This window comes from Solanum verrucosum, unplaced genomic scaffold (genome assembly GCF_900185275.1).
Source record: "Solanum verrucosum unplaced genomic scaffold, falcon-dt-bn FXZP01000278.1, whole genome shotgun sequence".
Lineage (NCBI taxonomy): Eukaryota > Viridiplantae > Streptophyta > Magnoliopsida > Solanales > Solanaceae > Solanum > Solanum verrucosum.
The window spans coordinates 6,077,506-6,083,493 of NW_026020332.1; positions in this window are offsets into that span (position 1 = coordinate 6,077,506).

Genomic DNA, 5,988 nt, shown 5'->3' on the forward strand with positions numbered 1-5,988 from the left:
CTTGTTTCAAAATCTGCTCCAATAGCCATCTCTTCTTTGTCTGTTGGATACAGTCAGTATGTTTGCTACTGCTGATGCCTTTTATTATTGCTCCTCTTATGCAATGCTCCATTATTTGTTCCTTCTTATTGAGAGTGGTGGGGTTTGAGTTGGATGGAGGGGGGGGGGGGGTGCTGTCTTGAAGAATAGTGTTTTAGTGATATGACAATATACTTGTTTACAAAGACAAATTATGGGGTATGAGAAGTTGATCTATTACAAGTACTTGCTCCAAGTTGAGGCTTAGTGGGAGATGTTGATTTCCTACAACTAATCATGCCAAGTTAGAAGTTGCTCTTTTGGCGTAGAATACAAAGAATAATGTCTTTGGTTGAGCGTACACAGTTTTGGAACTTGTTGTATGTAGTTGATTGACTGGAGTTGCAGCCGGTGATATGACACAGGGTGATAGATCTTTGGTCTTTTGTAATTTTATTTTTATTTGATGTAATAATTAAGTATTTGTAGAATACAACCATTTGGACGTAATATTGTGCCTAAGATTTGGATGTAATTCAACCAAATGACAACATAATCTAATTATAGCTCATGATTATGCATTTGAAGTTAAAACTTCCGTGGTTACGCAAGTCGGGACTTCGTTCTCGAAAATAGATGCGGTGACGTAAATGACAATTACGTGATGGTTTATAAATGGATTGCGAGGGATGATTTTTAGCAATCAACATTTGTTATAAATCTTGTTTCTCCTAGACTTTAGGATACGAATTGAATTGAATTAAGTTTTTCTAAAACTGTGTATTAAGTCAAACACTAAGAGGTCGTCTTAGTTAGAGCTATGTGAGTATTAGTTATTTAGATAATAACTATGTAGGTATTAGTTAGGCAAGTATTTGTTATATAGGTATTAGTATATATGTAGGATTTAGTTATATAAAGATTACACTACATAAATTATATCTTATTGAATATTTAATTTATTGTGAATTAATATATATTTTTAAAAATAAATATGAATTTGTAAAATCTGAGTAATGATATTACTTGATAAACGGGAAAAGGATTAAAAATGTCCTTAACGTATCCCAAATGGTTCAAAAATGCCCTTCATCCACCTTTTGATTTAAAAATGCCCTCAACGTTTTTTAAGGTTTAAAATTGCTCTTTTTTAATAGTCGGCTGACATGGCAAATGCGATACGGATATACTTTACCCATTTCAAAATATATGACCCACTTAGTCTAAAAACTCATTTCGAAAAATCTGCTCTTTTGTTCCCATTAGCTCTAGTTCTCTTCTTTCTTCTCCTTCAATTCATCTGTTCTCCATTCTCTAGTTAATTGCAGAGCATGAGCTAAGGATGTAGAGAAAATTTCCGAACTTCACAGTATGTCTATTCAAACTAAAGATGATCTTTGTTTAATTTCATTGGAATATGTGTACTAGAATCTGAATTTTCACTTTCTTGCCATATTCTTTGTTATTCGATTTCAGCATATAAATTTTTTCTTGTTACTTTTCAGGACAATTCGGAACAGTGCTATAATGAAATTTATTCAATGTCGACATGTTAATTCTGAGGATGCTCGCAATTCTATGCATTTTTCGTCATTAAATTTTTGGGTTGTTCCTGCTTATGATCTATTTCTTTCACCATTTATTGCATTAGAACTCCATTTATTTCAATGACACAGTTAGTCAACTCGCTAACAGAGCCAACAATTCCAAAATGGAAAAGCCCCTCCATGATCTATCATCCTCGACTGCTACCACCATTCCAAAATGACAGTTTCATTCGCACCTCAAACGTGTGATAATTTGCAACCCTAAACCACCATCCTCGGCTGCTACAAAAAAAGACTGAGAATCGCGCTAAAATGGAGTTCAAAGATATGTTAGGTTAATATGTAAACGGGTTTCTGGGTGGGTTGAGTTTTTGTAGCATAGATAGGTCGGGTCGTTGGGCTGGATTTTAAAAAATTAGATGGACCAAGAAGATGAAGTCATTTGTCTAATTTAATGACTCATCATTTGTCATGTCAGCCGACTGTTAAAAAAGGACAATTTTAAATCTTAAAACAAGTTTGAGAGCATTTTTAAATTAAAAGGTGGAAGGAGGATATTTTTGAACCATTTAAAATACATTAAAGGGAATTTTTAACCCTTTTCCCCTTGATAAACTACCTAAAATGCACAGAGGTATCACCATTAACTAAAAACTACTATGATGCGGCAAACAGAAAATGTTACTATATAAAATGACGAAACGAGAAATACGAGGAACATAGACAGTTTAATTGATCTTCTTAATTTTGTAAATTAGTTAATATACATTCTTTACAAATAAATAAGTGAACAAATTAAAGGTAAACAAGTAATTTTTATTTAATTCTTGGATAGCTATATCCACATAACTTATTTTACTTTCTATCTTGCATAAAGTTATACATATGTTTTTTCATTAAGTTATGTGGGTATTAGTTACGTAGAACTACTAAAACACAATCAAACACTGTATAAAATTAATACATGAATAACTTTTATACAACATTGAAAAATTACTAACCAAACATGGCAAGATGTTATATAAAACTACTATGATGCGGCAAACATAAAATGTTATATAAAATGACGAAACGAGAAATACGAGGAACATAAACAGCTTAATTGACCTCCTTAATTTTGTAAATTAGTTAATATACATTATTTACAAATAAATAAGTGAACAAATTAGAGGTAAACAAGTAATTCTTATTTAATTCTTGGATAGCTAATACCCACATAATTTATTTTACTTTCTATCCTGCATAAAATTATACATAGGTTTCCTCATTAAGTTATGTGAGTATTAATTATGTAGAACTACTAAAACACAATCAAATACCGTATAAAATTAATACATGAATAACTTTTATACAACATTTGAAACTTACTAACCAAACATGGCATAAAATTAACGGAAAAGGGTCATATTTGCCCTTGTACTCTTAGAAAAGTATCATATTTGCCCTTCGTCATATTTTTTTGGTATATTTGCCATTACCATCCAACTTTGAGCACATATTTGCCCTTGTACAGTTAAATATTGTTTCACCATTTTTGTTAGTCTATGTGAAACCACATGGCGCCTACGTGGCTCCATGTGTACATATTTCTATCATAATTGGAGTAAAATTTTACTTTCTTTTTAGTATTCTATCCAACCCATTTAGTAAAATTCAACCCAATCAAAATAAAGATCCATTAACCCGATTCCAATACCCAGAACGGATCCGTGTGACAAGAATATACGTTGGTTGGGTGGTTTTTGTCAGAAAAAAATGGTTACTGGACTTCTTCTTGCATAAACGAATTTATCTGGAGAGGTTTGAGGCATTATCACAAATGCCTGGTCTGCGAACACTTAGTTTTCTAAGCAATTTATTTTCTTGATCAATTCAGGAATTCAATCGAATGGGTGCTCTAAAAGGTTTTTATTTGTTGGAAAATCAATTTTCTGGTGAAATTCCTTCAGATTACTTTGAAAAAATGTTGTCGTTGAAGAAGTTATGGCTCTCTGACAACAAATTTTCGGGTGAAATTCCGTCATCATTAATGGAGCTGCAATATCTCATTGAATTGCACCTGGAGAACAATCAGTTCTCAGGTCCAATACCGCCAGCCTCGAAGCAGTCTGACATTAGAATTACTCCATCTTTCTAATAATAACTTGAAAGGGGAAATCCCTGTTTCGTTATCAAGATTCAATGAGAGTTTGTTTAAGGAGAATTCCGAGCTTTGTGGTGAGAAATTAGGCAAAGTTTGTAATCAAGCCATAAATAGCAGCAGCAACACCAGCACGAGCAGCAACACTAATAATAATGCAAATAATGATGAGTTTGGTTTTAGCAGATTTGATGGAAGTAATGGGTCGGATTTTACTAAATGGATCGGATAGAATACTAAATAGAAAGTAAAATTTTAATTATAATAAAAATATATAGGCTTAAGTCATCTGCGGACCTTTAAAGTTGTTCATATAATTCACTTAGACACATCAACTAAAATTTGTACCTATTGAACACCTAAATTGTTCAAAACATGTATCTATTAAACACAAAATGTTGATGTGGCAAAATAAGTGTATCTCACACCATTGCAGCGCGTGAATAGGTCCCATTTTATATATATATATATATATATACTTTTTTAGAATAAATTTGTACTTTTTTTTCTCCTAATGACACTTGGCATGTATTATTAATTAAAACAATTAAATTTTTTTATTTAAGATAATGTTTTATACCTAAAAAGAAAGCAACCTCATCCTCACCCGTGTAGGCTATACCAAGGTCGTCTTCTTGGCCCCATTTAAAGCTTTTTATATTATGTTTATTTTTGTTCTTCGATTTTAATTTGCACTCTTTACACAATAAAAATTGAATGTTAATAAAATTTGCAACAAGAAAAAAAATGGGACATCGGAATTATAAAAGCAACCTCTGTCCATCTTTTTTCCGGTCACTTCGATCAACAAACATCACCAACCATATATTTAAAATGATATCAGGAAATTTGATATAATTCATTTGAATCCTCTTGATTTTTCTTCGTCGTTGATTTCAAAATAATTTATCAATATCGATTTATTTTTCACAAAGAATCTCAACAATCACTTCATTAATCTATCATGCTTCATAATTTATTTCACTATTTGCATTAGACTTGATTTCAATAGCCCATAGTTCATTATAAAAAGAAAAAAAATATTTTTTTTCAAAGGAATAGAAAATGACAGATAACACATGATGGAGAAGAAGAAGAAGATAGACAAATGATTAGGTGGGTGGATTTGGGAGAGCGGGGTGGGGGAGATTTTCTTGTTTCTTCGTTTTGCTGTCGCCGGAGAAATCGAGATTTATTGTCGGAGGAATTAGGATGGCCGGTGACAGGGAAGGAAGAAAGGTGGGTGGATTTGTGTGGGGGTGGGGGTTTTCTTTTTTCTCCTTTTTTGTTAATTAATTATTTGGAATATTAAAGGTTGGAGTTCTTATTTTATTTTTAAAAATGAAAATTCATTAGATTGGCCCATATGTCGCGTGCTACAGTTTTATTCGTTATTTTTTTAAAGATAATGCGCGTGAATTACACACACAATATTTTAAAACCTTATTATCATTTTGTGTTCAATAAGTACAAATTCGTTAATATTAGAGTGTCTAATAGGTACTAACCTTAGTTGAGGTGTTTAAATAAATTATGCGAACAACTTTAAGGGGCTGTAGATGACTTAAGCCAAATATATACATATGGAGCTACGAAGGCGCCATGTAGTGCCATGTAGACTAACAAAAATGGTGAAACAATACTTTACTGTACAAGGGCAAATATGTGCCTAAAGTTGGATGATAAGGGGAAATATATCAAACAAGTATGACGAAGGGTAAATATGACCCTTTTCCGTAAAATTAATACATGAATAACTTTTATCCTATTTACAAATCAAATAGGGATCGTTTGGTAGCTAGATAAGGCCAAAGCTAATACATGAATAACTTGGTTATTTAATTTTATACCATGTTTGATTTGCAGATAGGACAAAAATTATTCATGTATTAATTTTTTGTACAATGATTGGTTGGCAAATTTTCAAATGTTGTAAGTATAAGAGATTGATGTATTTTTTTTTACGGTGTTTGATTGCATTTTTTGTAATCTTACATAATTAATACTTGTACACCCTATATATATATATATATATATATATATATATATATATATTTAATACTTGTACACCCTATATATTTATAACTAATAAAATAATTAATACATATTAAAAAGTGTACTATCATTTTTTTTCTTTGAGTTTGTTGTCTTGATAATTGCTTAAACTCTTGTTAATGTTTCTTTTTAGTTAAAAATACAAGTTTTAATTTTTTGCTTAAAAGTCCAGTTTAAATTTATTTATTTATTGCTTAAAATACAAGTTTTAATTTTTTTAGTTATCTA